Here is a 17500-nt window from a genome sequence, read left to right on the forward strand (position 1 = left end):
CAACTTTTTTTTTTTTTTTTTTTAGAAGTTGTACTTGGACTGTGTTTATCTGGGAAGGGAAGTTTCAAAACAAATTGTAAACCAGGCTTGGTATATTTGTGCCAGCCTCTTATCAGATTTGCATCCCTCACCGGTAAGCTGGGGAAATTGCTGTGCACTGAAACCCCAGAGCAAATATATGGGATGCTTAGGGAAAAAGAGAAAAATATGTCATTTCTTCTGATGGTTTGTTTGTTTATAGCTTGTTTATTTGTTTCAGCCTTACCCTGATTCAAATTATTTGCCCCCCAAACACACTGACCCAGATAGCTTATAGCTATAATGAAATCTTTATTTCACACATCTTTCTTTTTGTCCTGCAAAGCCACTGCTATAGATTTGTGGGTTTTTTAATGCTTGGTTAATTGGCTGGCCTGCTAAGAGAAAGTGTGTTGCTGTGGTTGAGGAAAGTTAGAAAAATAGAGTTAAGGTTTCTTATGAATCTGTCACATTTGGGAATTGAGGGCCATATAATCTTACTACCCTCAAGCCATAGACAGCAACTTCTTTTCCCATGGGTAGGAACCCTCACAGCGGTGGAAGCCACACTCTCAGCACCCCTTCAGCTCTGGGTTTGATTCTCCAGGCTTCTCAGAACCAAGTCTCTTCACCCCAGAAGCTAGTAACCTTGAAATTGGTTTTTCCTGCCAGAAGGAGTGGTTTATAGTCCATTCACAGAATCTGAGATCTTCCTTCTGAATGTGTCCACATATGAAAATACAAAAATTATCCAGCTGTCTTAGACCTCAACATTTGCTAGTGTTCGCATAATGATTAATGGCCAACTAGTTGTTTCAGGAGTTGGTTGGTTTGACAGTTCTTGGAATTGAACACCGGGGCCTGCACATTCAGCAGCATCCCAAGCTGCTGTCTCTACCCCCCATTACTCATTTATTTATTTATTTATTTGCTTATTTATTTTTTATTCATTGGCAAGGTCTTGCTAAACTACCTAGATGCTCAGGCTGGGTGATAACTTCTGATCCTCTGTCTCAGCCTCCCAGAGTCCTAGGATTGCAGGTGTGTGTTACTACCCCTGGCTTTCATGAGCATCTGTGAAGACTATTATGCACATCACAGGTCATATGTCAAAATTTATTCAGATTTGCATTTCCATACAAGGGCACATTCTGAATATCTATGGCAGGAGAGTTTTCTGGCCATCATCTGCATTCTCCTTGTCTTCCCCTTCACCACTTCTCTCCACTCAGTTCACAACTGCACGTGCACACGCAGAAAGGTCATTGTTAGTATTGAAGGCGACGTGACTTCATCCTGATAACTGGCATTGGCTCCACAACTCCATGGTTCTACACCTCAGATTCTACCCTACCACCAGTCACTTTGCCAGAAAGAAAGATATTCAACAAAATCTAGCTCATGCTTAGCTCTCAGTGGCTAGGAGCAACCTTGAATAGGAGCAGGTGGCTACCTTCCAATATCTCTTCCAATCGCTTCTTGGGGAAAAGCATAACAAGATGACAGGTCCCAACTCAGCCCTGAGTGCTTTCTTCTGATGATTTCACCTGGGTTGTAGATCAGAGTTTGGTTTCCCTTCCCTTTGGTATATTCTTGTCTTTCACAGTAATATCTGTATGCTTCGGAATGTGGGGCAAATCTCCTGAAGGTTTCTTCTTTTTCTGAGTGTGCCAAGTCGAGAAAGATTTAAAGTTTGAAGGTACTCTTATGTTAAACGAATGTGTATGTATGTGAATCCAGTGAATATGCAGGTAAGCATACTGTAAGCAACACATTTTGAGGTCTTTAGAATTATGTTTTATTGCCTTTTATACTCTTTTCTTGTAAGAAAGTTAATTTTCTTAGGGCATAGTTACTTTAACATGTTGTTACTTTGAAATAGCCAGTAGGTGACATAAAAGTTATATTTCACCAGCATTGTTGATGAATATCTTTAGTCACAAATATATTAGTGTCTATTAGTTGATGGAATAACTGTAGAAGTAGGAAATGTCAGCTTTTTCTAAAAGCTGGGACCTTTGCTTACATGATGGAGAATGTAAAGCTAGGTAATCTGATTACATACAGTTCCAAATATATGTCTGGTCATAAGTTCATTTTTAAGTTTTTAAAAATATAAGCCCCTCAACCACATTTGTGGGTTGCCTTGGGAAAGTCACTTGGCTGCCCTTTATTGACCACCTACTCCATACAGGTCACTGAGCCAGGTGCTAGGAATCAAATAATTTAGAGTTTTATGGTATTAGCAAGCTGTTCATCTCAGATAGGCCCAAATTTAATATTAGAAGTAGCATTACAGTTTTGCCTTAGTGTTTAAATCTACACTTTATGTTATTTCGTATATCTGTATGTGGTATAAACACCTTGTATCTTTTAGTTTTTGAGTGATTGGTCAAGGGTGGATGTTGATGTTGGAACAAAACCACTATAAAAATGGGCAATCTCAAAAAAATTAAATTAAAAGAGCAGTCTCTCCATATGCCACCATTTTCTGTTTGCTCTGACAGTTGAGCCCCTTATTTTATAGGCGAGGGATTGAGGAACAAATCTTCTGGTTAGGAATTTTCACAAACTTACAAGAGGAAGGAATAAAGTTTGCATTCCTGTGTATGTTTAGATATGACAGGTTGAAAGCAAAGCAGGTGTGCAGAGCTTGCCTAACCCCTCACCAAGGTGGCCATCTCCGATTCTTTGATGTCCTCTGGTTGCAAGGCCCTCGAGACTTCTTCGGGAGCCAAAGTCAGTTGACTTTGCCTGGCTTGCCCGTCCCTGCTGGTGTTCCAAAGAAAGGAAGAGGTCCGTGCTCCTTCTTGTCTCCTTCCTTTATTGTATGGTTTGCTTTGTTTGTTTGATTTTAAAGCTGCCATTATGTGAAAGTGTTGCAAGTATAAATAATTGAGAAGATAACTCTGTAGGGAAACCACTTTTGCTGCCTGTGTGCGGAGGCAGCTCATTACGGCTCAGAGCTGCAGCATTCCATGAGAGCAATTATACCACATCAGTATGTCATGGATATTAACCAAGGGGAGTAGATAAGAGACGGGACAATAATTTTGTAACTTATTTAATTAAATTTATTTGGTTTTTCAAACAGTTCCTCTCATGTGTAATTTACCCAACCACTCCGTGGTTGCTGTAGTCTTTGCCGAGCTGTTGTTCACCATTTGTCTTTTGGCATCCCTCCTTGATTTTGTATGGCCCTAAAATCTACTGGTATTGGGGCTTAATTTCCACCCGAGGAGAGGTTACCCATGAAAATGGAACCATAATTTGGTCATGAGGTTTTGTCCCCCGCCTTTCCGGGGCTTATAGAGCCAGTTAATATATGTTAATACAGCAACGTGAATAAAAGGTTAAATAAGTGGGTCAGGCTCAGAATGAGTTCAGTACTGCTCACTTCTACTTAAACGGAAGGAAAAGCCCATAATGGCGCTTGCCTGACTTTCACCCCCATCATTTTAAGAATTGCTTTGCCAATCCTTCACAGCAAATAGTAATTTTAAGTGGACCAAAACAGAGCTTGGGGTATTTGCACTCCATGGTAATGATAGAGTAGCCATGCTCCCTGGAGTCAATAAGCCTGACAATTGAGTCATTTTTGCCTCCTCTGAGTGAATCACTGCTGTTTGCCTGAATGACAGGATTGCTTATAGAGCCGGAGCCCTTCTCCAGGCTGACCTCGTCCCGGGACAGAGAGGTTCAGAGGGCGGGCAGGTGGTGTTTAACACAGTTAGAAGTAAAAGCTGATTTCGTACTTGTAGGCTCTGTAAACAAGAAAGTGGAATTGATTGAAGGGTGGAGCGGGCTGAGGAGCATTTGATGTACATTCTGCAGAGCAATGCTTCCTCATTTCCTGCCTCTTTCCCCTTCTTGTTTCTCTTTCCTCTTAACATTCCCGCACCTGCTCCCCACCTCTTCATGCCCTCCCCATGAATGCCCAGCACACACACTAGACATGCTGGTCACACTGACTGCTGGTCAGATGGCCGGAGCCTGAATACAAACCTGTTTAAAGAAAATCAGATGGCACTGGAAAAAAATACTACCTGTATCTTGTGATGTAGGATTATTACTTAGTTTCTGACTGTTTTTTTTTTAAGCAAAAATTGAAGCATAGCAAAATACCTAACAATAGTGTTCTTTCAAAAAAGAAATCAGTGACTAGGAAAATGCAAGTAAAGTAATAAAGTGCTAGAGAAATATCTTAGCCTGACACCGTCTAATGATCAAATTACCTTTCACATTGAAAAGTTCTAAAGTACCTCTCCAGCCAGCATGTTTTGGGGATCAAGGCTCAGTGGAAGTAACCATGCTTTACAAAAATCAGGGTGGGATGGAGATATGGATAGATTAAATATAAAACAAGAGCCCTATAAGTCATCCTCTGTGTGAGTCTGATTTAGGGAAATAGAAAGATGGAAACTGTATTTTCAAGTTGTTTAAAATACTTTTTTTACTAAAGATTAGAATGACACCTATGTTTTTAAATCCATGGGGCCTAGTGCCCCTCAAAATTTTAACTTGTTAGAATTGATTTGACCCATCAACCTCTCTTATTGATTCATATTTATCAGCTCTTAAAGGCTATGACAGTCTACAGCAAAGAAAGTACCTTCACTTTGTTACCTTGTCATTTCTTACACATACTTTGACCTAGGACTTCTGTTTGGAGAAAGACCTACTAATTCTAGAGTTCCTCAGAGCATATTTGGAGGGTGGAGATCCTTAGACATGTATGAAGAAGAAAATATTTTAAGAAGGCTATTTTCCTTTCCTTTCTCCAGCTCTCAAACCTTTCTTCGAGTGTCCTATTCTCGTTCCTCTCCCCCAACACACACACAACACAAACCCGCCATAAACCACATTGGCCTCGTTCCCATTACTCTCAGTCTGTCCTCTCCACTGACACAGTTGTGCTCCTCATACCCTAATCTAGTTACTTCTCCCACTGTGCACATTGCTCCTCAGCTCAGAGAAGCCAGAGATCCAGTTTTTTGAGGTCAAGTCCTTCCTCTCCTGCACACCTTCAGTGAGATTTGCCTGCCTCTGTGATGCCCAGATGGGCACACACCTTTAGCGATCCTCTAGTCTTCAGTTGTTTTTGAGTGTAAAGATAATTTGACCTGATCCAGGAAGATGGAGTTATTCCCCATCGTAGTTCTGTCCCATTCTGGGGGATCAGGGATTCAACTATGCCCCTTGCAAAATTAAGACAAGAGATTCCCTAACTACTCTTCTATTCTCAATCCTGAATTATTTCCAAGGTAAAAGAACCCTGCTTTCATTCACCCATTTGGTTATCCATGCATCAGACATTTTACTGAGGATGTTTTATATGACTGACACAATGTCATTAACAAAGAATTAAAATGCGCTCTCTAAAATTAACTAGGGGAACAATCAGCCAAGTAAATTGTGATCTTGGTGCTGAATATATGCTGTAATAGGCATGTTAGCTTGGGGCTGCTGAAGGAGGAAATGTTTCTTAATTAGATCATAGACCAGGGAAATTATCTCAAAGAGATTTCTCAGAACAGGAGAATGTGTTGACCAACTGGCCATGAGAGAAAAGCTGTTCCAAGCAGAAAGAAGAGTGTGGCCCTGGTTGGTTAGCGCATTAACTTTCAACCTATGAATTACTTTGTTTCATCTGTATATCACCTGACTCTAAAACGTCTGTGGCAGGCAAACCAGTTACAGTGCTAAATTAGATACTTTCTGATAGATGGTGATGTTAATGTATCTATACTGTGAAAATAGAGATAATTCAAATGGTATCACTTCTATTTGTAAAAGTAAAGTTAAACACTTTGTGAAATTCAGATAGATGTGAAATTTGAATATGCTCTGAAATTTTTTTCAAATTGCAGTACAATGTCTGCATTTTAGCACAATCTAGAGTTTATAGCTTTGTATGGAATGTCAGAATCAAAGTTTGATGTCTTCATTTCTTTGCAAATTGGGGTGATATGGGGGAACCAGTAGCTAACCTTCTAAAGCATAACTGCTGGCTTGCTAGGTCTCTTGTGGTTTATAAAGTTATATTTTATGTTTTTTATGATTACAGGATGATGCTAAAAATTTTGTGGGTAATAATGCCGTCACATTGGAAAAATTACATATAATATCTCCAGAGAAGATACAGAATTTTACCTCGTTGTCAAATCCAAAAGATGTTTACTTTATTATTAAGAAAAGGCAATCAGGAAATTTTATTTAGAATCTAGCTTTTGATGTTTGAACATCAGAAATGAGAGGACCTTAAGTCATGTGTTTATGAGTGGAATAATTTAGTTCCTGATACAATATACTTTATAATAATATTTAAAGATGATTGTTAGATATATAGCTGCAACAACTATAGTTTATTTCAAGTGAAATCTAAATTTTTTTAAATCATTGGTTTCCACCTCCCATCATTGACACCGCTGCTAGATGCCAATATAAACTGGCTGAATAGCATTTGGTTTAAATAGAATGCAACATACATGTATATTTATGACATTTTATTTGTGGGATCTTTTTCTTAATATTACTTATCTTTCTGTGTTCTAATCTCGTTTTTCATATTTTGGGTTGAAGCCACTCTAAAGCTTAACACCTAGGAGATTTCTCACTTATGGTTCCCTTTAAAAGTGCTAAAATCTCAGCCTCTCAACAAGAGACCAAGCTACAATTTAAAGGAAGCAGTGGTACTGATAAACGGCCCTAAGAATGTTGCCACCTTCTGAATGTCTCCCTTGTGACATCCTTTCTTTTAAATCAGCAGGAGAAATGAAAGCAGGATGAGAGCCTGGTCAATCCAAATACTTCTGGCAGCCCAATCTGGTCTTCTGAGGCATCCCCTGCTGTTTAGAAAAAGGAGCCCCCACGGACCCGTGTGAGGGCCTCAGGGACATTCTCATGCATAGCATTCCCTCCTCCAAGTGGCTCAGATGTTAGTGCTGGGGTGTTTTGGCCTCAGTTGTTGAAGAACAGAGGGTTGAGAACCATTTGTTTCAACACCATTTTGGGTGAAGTGCTATATTTTTCACCTTAAAAGCCCACTTAAAAAGAAAAATATGGCTTGAAAGGAGGACACAATTTGGAAGGCATCACACTTAATAGTGCCTCTTTTAAATGTAGCACTCTTTGCTATCAATCCTCTTCTAAATTAGTTGCCACACTTCAGAGAAAACTTTTACCTTGATTGTCATGTGCTATTGCTTAAAAATACAGTTGCATAGACAGATAGAGTCCTGACTTATGAACATTCAAGTTGCAAACTTTCACTGGTATACTGTGTAAGACACACTGTCATCTGGGAATAAATTCACTTAGGGACAGTTCTCCCAAAATAAAACTCATTCATAAACTGGGGACTTACTATAGATAGACAAACAGATATTCCTATATCCAGTTTTTAAAACTCCAGTAAATTCCATTGCTATAATCACTGTCCTTAGGGATAGAGTTATGTCACAACATATAGTGTGACAAGTGTGTAATTATCGGGAGCTTCTCAGCCCACTAATTATACAGAATTAAAGAAAAGGCAAACTGGACCTAAGAGCCATTGCTACAAAGATCTTGATTGCAGGATGACTTAGCTAGCCCTGATTAGATGAAGGACTTGGTAAAATTCTAGAGGACAGATGAAGAAGAAGAAGTCATTTTTTGGAGGTATCCAAGAAGTTTCCTATACTTGTTTCTGTAGCTCTAAAATGTTCATATATTTTAGAAATATGAAGAGACCAGAATGTTTGGAAGTCTTGTCCCATCTTTCTTCCTTTTCACTCTTTTTTTTTTGTCCTTCATCTTGAGAGAGCTTCTCAGCCCAAAAGGTCCACTGTCATCTCAAAGGTAACTTTTGGAAAACAGAATTTGCAGTGCCCCCAGACAATAAATAGGACTTTTAGAAATCAATTTCCAATTTTTATCAACTGTATAACATAGCATGCCAAACATAGACTTTCAGATTTATCCTGGCCCTCTTTACACAATCCGAGAGTCAAAGGTCCCATATTTTCATTTCTACTCTGTTAGAGCTAATTTTATGTCCCGCTTCGCCTGAATTAGGCGAGAGCTTTCTCAGCTCTCCTCTGCTCAGTTCATCCTCCGCACGAATGCAGAACCTTGTTACTGCGCAGAGCCTCCTCCTCCAGCTTGCCTGTGACGTCTCACCATGTGGTGCAAGCTCAGAGTGAGAACCCCAGGAACTCAGCCCCTTCCCCTTCCCCTTCACAGTCTGCCCTGGTCTGAGATAATGCCTTCCGGCTAGCCTCTTTTATTTAAATTTTCTTCTCTTCCAGTTTTTTATGTTCTTCTAATCTAGTTCAGCTTTCCTCCTCAGAGAATTTGGTGATAAACCTCTATCTTTTAATTTCTACAGTTGAACACACCGCACTAGTTTACTGAGATTTTCACTGGGATTTTCTTTCAATTTGTTTCTGTAGATGTAAAGAGTAAACATCTATGAAGGCACGGCCTGGATTTATGCATATACATTATAATACATATGTAGTTTTTCTGGAAATGCTGAGGATCAAACCCAGGGCCTTGATCATACTAGGCAAGTGCTCTACCACTGAACAATGGAACCTCCCCCATCTCCTTTTCCCTCTCCCTCCCATGTGTGTGACTACACAGAAAATCTAGGTAGGTACTAATAAATTCATCTCTGGCAAAGTGTAGTTCTCCTCACACACACACACATGCACACAAACACACATGCACAGGCCCGTACCCCTGCATCCATGTGGCTGATGACATCTCATGGCCACGTGACCGATGAGGTCATGACTGTCAAGACCGCAGTGTTACAAGTCTAGCTTGGTTGATGGGACATCATCAGCTTGGCAGGTTTATACACTGAGAACAGGATGGCACGTTTTAAACCAGTTTGATTCTAAGGAAGGCAATGTACATGACTTACATAGAATTTGTTGACTTTTTTTTTCCTTATAGGGAACATGTATGTCAGTATAAATCCATGGTAATGAAATCACCGTTATGGCGTCTTGGGTATGGCATTTGCTAAAGCTTTTCTGAATGTTTAACTCAGCTTTCAATGGTGATATTATAGACAGTGGATGGATCTGTTTGCTCTCAGAGGGGAAAAAAAAGCTAGTCCTTTTTTCTCTGTGATCGAAAAAGTGTCATGCCATTGGAGGGGAAACAGTGCGTATGTGGTCATCATAGGTTGGTGGCACCAAAAATAGAGGCTCATTTTGGGTAAAATTTGCTGTCAGGAAAAATGGAGCATTCTTTCTGAACTCAGCAACGTGTGGTTCATGTGAGCTTGCTTGTAGATGGTTGCTACAATAAGGCTTCTTTCATACAGGTGTGTTTATGCCTCAGGCTTGCTGGCCACAGTCCATTCCATTTACAGAAGCTGAATTAAACAATAACTACCACATTGCAAAAAATGGTGGTGGTGGGGGAAGGGGTGGGGGAAAGGTAAGCGTCAAAGGAGATGCCTGAGAGCTTTGTTAGGGCCAAGAAAAACCCTGTTGCAGTTGTCAGAGCTTGTTGATGTTGCTGGGAACGGCACTTTTTTTTTTCTCCTGTATTTTGTGGTTCTGCCTTAGGAAAGAAAGTAAAATAGAACGGAAGAACAAAGTCCTACTCTATAAATCAGCAGCTGCTCCTTGCCAGATCAAAGGAGTGACATTTTTGCTCCTGGACTACTTGTCCACTTGAGGGCTTGACAGGCAGCTAACAGCTGGCCTGCTAGACTGCATGGGAGAAACTGCCGACATCTTCTTCCAAGCAGATGACAAGCTAATCAGAGACATATCCAGAGCACAGGGCATGTGAGTGCACCTTGATCTCTTCAAACATATCTAATACACAACTGCTAAACAGCTTGGTGCATTTTTGGCAAGTTAATGCATAGGTGGTTTCCACTGAGAAGTAGGATCGAGAATTAATACTCCAATCAAAGATGATCATGAAAACTAAAAGGACACTAGATTTGCTGGGATCTTCTCCTCTTAGAGTGAATTAGTAAATGACTAGGAACATAATGGGAATAGGCTAAGAATGTATGTAACTGATTGTCAGGTGACTGTTCCTAAAAGCCTAGTCAGGCCATAGTGTTGAGGTAGATAAATAGGTCACTGGAAATTGGTAATTGTGAAAATGATTACTCCCACTTTTTATGCTGATAGAGTCGCATCAAGTTGTCTGTCTGTCTTCCGTGTCTGCAGAAAGTTACTTTCAGAAGCACTGGAAGGTGTGTAGGTATTCAGAGCTGGAATGTTAATGTCAGTAGTAAAACTTTCAAAGTAATTCAGTTTCTAGTTGATTTCCATGTGCAATAAATCATGCACAGGAGGAGGTAATACACTGCAACTTATGTCTATTGACTTAGCATTTTATCTTTAAGGGGCTGGATCCTAGATATGAATAGCTAAGGAAGTTTTGAGTGTTTTCTCCTCCCTGGCTTTTAAGTAGCTTTGAAAGATCACTTTGATAGTGCATGATAAATAGCCACATATGGATAATCTGATAGCATTCTGTAAGAGTAACTATGCTTTCAAATCATAACCTGCTGGAATGTTTTGTTACACGCCACTGGGTATGATTATGCTTGTGGAATAGTGTTTTTTGTTGCTCAATATTATAAAGGATATAAAAGATATTTCCTATCTGAGGGGAAATTTCTCAAATACTTTCTAAAAATATTTTTCGGTACATTTCAGGTATACAGTAGTTCCAGTCATCATTGGGATCTTGTACCTTCACATGACAGATCTTGGTTCTTATTTTTTCCCCATTCCCCTAGCCTCCCTTCATCCCTCCACCCTTCCCTATTTACAAAGACTTTGTTTCCATTTTTTCCTTTTCTCTTCCCTTTTTACCTTTCCTCTACCCCTCCCATTTGCCCAATACCTTTAGACCTTTTCTTCCTATTACACAATATCAATTGTACATTTTGATCCTTATTTACACTTTTAGTTTATCACACCAGAGAAACTACACGGTATTTACACGTGTATCCTTAATTTCACTTAAGAGTATGTCCTCAATGTGCATCCACTTACCTATAAATCTTTCTAGTTTCTTATTCTTTATAGATGAGTAATACTCCATTTTATTAAAAAATACATCTTTATCCAGTCTTCAGTTGATGAACAATTGATCTGTTTTCAAGTTTTAGCTATTATAAACTGAACTGCTATTAACATGGGTGAGCATATATCATTGTGGTATGATTATTTTAATTCTTTTGGAAACATACTCAGCAGAGGAATAGCTGGGTCAAATGGGACTTCCAATCCTAGTTGTTTAAGGTATCTCCATATTGATTTCCCCAGTGGTTGCATCAGTCTTCATTCCAACCAACAATGAAGAAGGGGTTCTTTCTCCCCACAACCCTGCCAGCATTTGTTATTGGTTGATTTCTTGATGGCAGCCATTCTTTCTGGGGTGAGATGGAATCTCAGTGTTGTTTTCATCTGCATCTCTTGAATGACCGGTGATGTTGAACATTTTTTTCATATATTTATTTGCTGCTTTTACTTCTTTGTCTGAGAAATGTCTGTTCATTTCAGATGCTCATTTTTGAATTGGATCTTTATATTTAGGGGGCCTGATTTTTTTAGGTTCTTTATATATTCTAGATAGTAGACCTTTGTCTGAGAAATAACTGGCAAAAATGTTTTTCCACATTGTAGATTGTCTCTTAGCTCTGTTGGTGGTTTCTCTTGCAGTGCAGAAGCTTTTTTAAAAGATGAGATCCCAGTTGTTGATTCTTTGTGCTAGTTCCTGTGCTACTGAGGATTTGTTCATACAGTCTTTTCCTATGCCAGTGTCTTCAAGAGTTCTACCTAGATTATCCTTCAACAAGTTTAGTGTTTCTATTTTAATATTTAGATCTTTAATCCACTTGAATTTTAGTTTAGTGCATGGTGAAAGAAAGGGGTCTAGTTTTAATCTTTGGCAGGTTGAAATCCAGTTTTTCCAGCACCATTTCTTAAAGAGGCTATCTTTCCTCCAGTGAGGATGGCCGGCTCCTTTGTCAAAGATGAAGTAGGTGAGTATGTGTGGTGTTGTTTCTGCATCTCCTAATCTATTCCACTGAACCTCAGACCTGTTTCTTTCTTAAATACTTTTTTGTTTGTTTGTTTGTCTATGGTGCTAGGATTGAACCCAAGGCCTTGTATATGCTAAGCAAATATTTTATCACTGAGATAAAAAATAATTTTTTTTTCTACAACTGGCTACATAAATCTTAGTCAAATGAGATGCCAGATTTTCAAAGTCACCTTTAACATTCTTTTAACTATAAAAACCACTTCTTATTAAGAACTCAAACTGCAGAGTTATAAGAGGAAAAGAAGAAAAGCCTATTACCCTCTGATTCTCCATTTCTGAGAGATAGCCTCTATTAACAATTTCCACAAAAATATTTTATTGGCCCAAATTTTTCTTTAGGAGGCACAGATGGAATAAAGTGAATTGAATTATAAATTGTTACCCAGGTCAAGTGGATAAGACTGTTTAGATCTGAGATCCCTAAAAAGAATAGTGTGTTCATGGTTGTTTTGTTTTGTTGTTTTTTCTCCTTCTCCTTCTCCTTCTCCTTCTCCTCCTCCTCCTCCTCCTCCTCCATGTCCTTGTCCTTCCCCTTCTCCTCCTTCTCACCCCCCTCCACATAGTGTGTTCATGGTTGTTTTTGTTTTGTTGTTTTTTCTTCTCCTCCTTCTCCCCGCTCCTCCTTCCAAGATTCACAATTAAAGCTTGATCCTAGCAAGTTTTTATTCTTTTTGCAAGTTTTTATTCTTAGGCAGAGTGCTAAAATTTGGTTTGTGACTTAGAGCAAAGCTTCCCAAATTTAAATGTGTATAGATCACCCAGAGATCTTTTTCAAATGCAGATTTAGATTCAGAAGTGCAAAATGGGGACTATTGTGTTTCCCCATCTCTAACAAGCTTGAGGTGACGATGCTGCTGGGTCACAAAAGTACTTAGAGTAGCAGGGATCTATAGACACATTTAGGCATATTCACAAAGCTCCAAGATGGTTATGATTCTGGATTAACATCATATTTTCTCATTGTAAATGCATTAGTATTTACTTCATGTGTTTTTGGAGGCCTGGTTAAATCTAATATTCTATCAAATTATAAATGAAGATATAGCTCAGGGAAGTTCATTATCATCTGTTAATGTGTCCCTAACTAGTGTATGAATCTCATTCATCCACCTCACTTTGCTCACAGTTGTCTGTGAGAAGGAAACCCTTGTCTGGTCACCAGTGAAAACCTTCTGTTGCTGTGTGAATGTGACCAAGTACACATTCAACATCACTAACCCTGCCTAATTCACCAATTTAACTATTTTAATATATCTTATCGAGAACACCCTACTCTTTGTCACAGCCACAGCACAGAAAAGACTTGGGTTTCTTGTTTGTTTTACTTTAAGGGGGAAAAAAAAAAAACAGAGAAGCTAGATAATAGCTATGCTTGGCTGTTGGAAACACCCACTAGGAGCAATCTCTGTTAGGAAGAGTCATGGCTGATGAACTGTGACTAGGCAAAGTGGAAAAACAGATTTTAAATTTATTTGTCTATTTTAATTATTTTTATTTATTTATTTTGTATCAGGCCTCTCATTCCCAAGCTACCTACAACACTTTCTCCAAATTGGTCTGATCCCTCTTTAACAGTTCAGCCTTTCCTTGAACAAGCCAATCCATGCAAAGGATTCAATTCTGGCCTCTTGTTGCCTCCTCAGAGTGTTGAGGGCTGGCAACTTTCCAGGTGACTCCAGGGAGGCCTGTGCCTACTAACAAAAGGAATGCCGCCCAGAGAAGTTGGTTATCAGGTGTGGCTTGAAGTTAGTGAACCAGAAGGAAGGGATTTCTCAGCCACTTAAAAGTGGAGGGGGCGGGGACCCAACCATCAGGAATAACACCTAAGTCTGCTATCAATCTGAACCCTGCTTTGGAGTGAAGTCTTTAAAAGAAAACTCATTCTGGTCAGATTTCAGTTGCAGAGAAGTATGCAAAGCTGAAAAATTTGGCTTTTCTGGGGGCGGTGACAGGGAAGTCTGCGGGAGGCATTTCTCCAGTAAGACAGTAAGGTGAGATTTCAATGGTATTTGCTATGTAGAGTTTATTCTTCTTAATGTATGTTTTTCATCTCTGATTTACCAAGGCCTCATGATTCTTGGAAAATCAATGAATTTATTTCTCTAATTAAGTTATTTTTAAGCAGGCAGTCTTAGTAAATAATTTTTCAGGATCACGCATAATAATGCAGTTTCTATGTAGGTAACATTTCTAGAGAAGTTGATTGTCTTCGTGGGTGCTCTCTGGGGCTTTTGTATGCGCCTGGTACTAACTTTGCGTTCAATACAAATCAATGGAACTAACTTACTTTAGGGCACTCATTCCCTAAGGAGTCATTAATGGAATTATCTGTGGCCCTTTTTCAAAAAAGTCACAATGAGGCTAATAAATGTTTTGTTTTTTTTTTCTAAGTGAAATCTGAATAAGGCACCAGGTTTATTAGCAGACTTTAAGTGCAAGGGACACACAACTCAGAGCTTTAAAGAACCATTTAACATCTCTGAAGACTTTCTCTTTTAGGGTTAAATTGTTTATACCAATAGGGAGGTATATGTCTGCAACTTCAAAATCATTCTGGGATGACATTAAAACTTAGAAGATTTTTTAATATCAGATACCAATGAGAAACCTAACAGTCTTTGGATTGGAAATAACTTATGGGGGTTTTCATTAAAGTTGGGTGCAGCTTGCTGCATTTTGGTTAGTTGGATGTCTTCAGCAATTTTTCAAATGTTTTGGGTTTGGCAAAGTCCAAAATATTTTTTGCCAAGACCCTCTTTTCCCCTTATTTTTTAAATCCGTGTGAAATTCAAGGATAACTTAATCCATATGTGTCTGATTCATTTACACTTAACTCATCAAAATGTTATTTTCTGAGGCCCACTTAATATCCAAGAAAACTTTTGAGCTTGTAAAGCGAGTCTTTTGTCTTCGAAATAGCAAGTTGCATTTTCCTAAGTGAATGGAGCTTGGACTAGTAAGGTTGAAGATGTGTTGATTTTCAACTCAGAATCTTCAAATTTTAAGTAGAATCAAAGCTTGATATTCAGTTTATTACTTAAGCCCTGCAAAGGGTCATTTAAAAAGTATGGATTCATAAAACTGAAAATACTTTATTTCAAGAATTTTTGGGAAAGTGCTCACTTCGCCAGCACATATTCTAAAATTGGAAGAATTTGGGGGAAAGAACATATATGGAAATTTCATCTTAGGAATATTAAAGAAAAGAAAAAGCATTCCTCATTTGATTTCTTTTAGTTTGTATTTTAAACGACTCCATCCTATGTAAATTGGTGCACAGTATTTTCTAAGACTGTCTTGAGAGTCAACAGTGTGGGGAGGAAGAGAGTTGTAATTTCAAGTTTTCAAGGTCCAAGTTTTCCTACAGTCAACTCATTATTAATTTTAATAATATCTATAGTGTTGAGGAAATATAGCAAGATCAGGGGAGTTGACAATTGGCAGGAGTTAAAGAGATTCCTGAAAAAAAAAAATTGGGGCCCATGTTTTTTAAATTCTGTGTGATTTGAAAGAATGTGGTAGAATTATGAATCTGGCAAGAAATCTGGCAAGAAACATTGTCTGAGAACAAAAATGCAGAGGCTCAACAGAGCCCACGTGAAGAAAGCAAAATCTCCATGACCCCTTGTAAAAGGATCTAGTGAAAACGTCCCCGGCTTCTATTCAGACTTGTTTTGGAGAAATAGGCAAAGAAAGGCCATTGCCATAACTGCTAGTGAACATCCAGTCCACGCCATGGTAACTAGTTGAAAATGTAATACTGGAGTGGCATTTCCAAGTTCAGTGCTTCTATAAAGACCTGCTAGCACACAGACTGCTTTTTTAATGTTCTGCATTGTTGTGTAGCCCCCATTGAACAACCTTTTGAGCGGACCCCGTTTTTTACTAATGTAAACATTCTGAGAGTATCCAAAGAAATGACCTTTGAGTGAACCTCTAACCTTCCCAGTAATTATTTGTTTGAAGACAGTGTGGAGTTCTCCTGCTGAGAACTAAGAACCATGGTGCCTTGCAGCTCTGTGAGTAAGGGAGTGTATGAGGGAACTAGAGAGAAAGACATAAATAAGGGAACAACCTCCAGATGTAAATAATAAAAGAGTAAAAGGGCAAAATTAAAAAGGGAAAAAATAGCAATTCGTTTAACCTAGAGAGTTAGTCTACAGGACACACACACACACACAGACACACACACACACACACACACACCAGGATTGGTAGTTCATAAAAAGAGGTCCAGCCTCTGCCCTGTGTGTCCTCCACCAAAACTGTCAGGGCAAAAAGAACAGGCTGTCCTGAGCATCTCCACTGGTTTTAACCTGATCCCGAGGAGAAGGAAAAGTTTCCAGGGATGGAAATATCAGGTCAGCCCCGCTTAGTCACAGTCAGGGCCCGGGGATGGAGGAGATAATGAAGTTCGTTTTCTGATTGGAGGGCTGCTTTCTGGACTACTCCTAAGCACCACTGCTTAGGTGGGAATAAATATGCACTTTCAACTCTCCTTTTGTTTTCACCTCTCCTTCTAGTTGCCTGTCACTTTCTTCCCCAAAGCCAAAGAGCACTTTTTGACAACTGGGCACTCCTTTCTGGAGTAATGAAGAAGTTCATTGTTTTGCAAGCAGACATCATATGCAAAAGAGTCCTTCGGTTTTCTCCTGGTTGTTTTTTCTCAGCCTACTTGTATTCCCACCAGAGTCCTCCCAGGAGGCCTGCGTGGACTGACTGTCTTCCTCTGGGAGGACTTTGGCTTCACAGTAGCACAGGGCTACCAACACGCACTAGGATTCTTCTGGCTAATTTCAGAGAATGAGTTTTCAGTTCCTGCCTGTAGCTTTGCATGGACTCATTAATCATTAAATCCCCCTGCGCTTAAGATTTGAAAGTCGAAATATTGAAGAAAAGTTAGCAGTAGGTACAGTTTTAAGGAGCAGCTACCTGTGTGCTCCTTGTCACTGTCCCTCCCCAGCCACATGCCAGGCCAGGGAATCCGGTGGGCGAGTTCAAATGTGTGGGGAATACACATCATTAAAAGCTCAGGGACAAGGGTAACTAGCACATGGTAGAAAATTGTTTTGTTTTTATTAAATTTGGAGAAATAAAGGAGATTTCTTATCATCTTACTCTGTTTGTACATGAATATTTGATGGGCATTATTAAACATTAAAGTAACATGAAGTAGGCACTTATTTTTGGATTTTCAACAAAATTAGATCCAGGCTTCTTAGACAAAATAACTGCTTCTCCTTCGCATTCCTGCAATTTAGCCACCGCCTGATTTGAAAACGTTGCTTGGGCTCTAATATCAACCATGTGTACCTGAGGCTCTGCCTTTCTGGTAGGTTGAAAGGTGGCTGGGTTTATGGTTGGCAGTTACCTTATCCGCTGCCCTGGGTGTCCCAGCTTA

General features: G+C 39.3%; 1 protein-coding gene across 9 annotated transcripts in view; it reads left to right on the forward strand.

Moving 5' to 3' along the window:
- The window catches only part of Meis2 (Meis homeobox 2), a 203782-nt gene that overhangs the window by 180488 nt on the left and 5794 nt on the right, over positions 1-17500 (forward strand). The gene's annotated exons all lie outside the window — the stretch shown is intronic.

This window comes from Fukomys damarensis, unplaced genomic scaffold (assembly GCF_012274545.1).
Source record: "Fukomys damarensis isolate Sample0158 unplaced genomic scaffold, DMR_v1.0_HiC HiC_scaffold_17, whole genome shotgun sequence".
Lineage (NCBI taxonomy): Eukaryota > Metazoa > Chordata > Mammalia > Rodentia > Bathyergidae > Fukomys > Fukomys damarensis.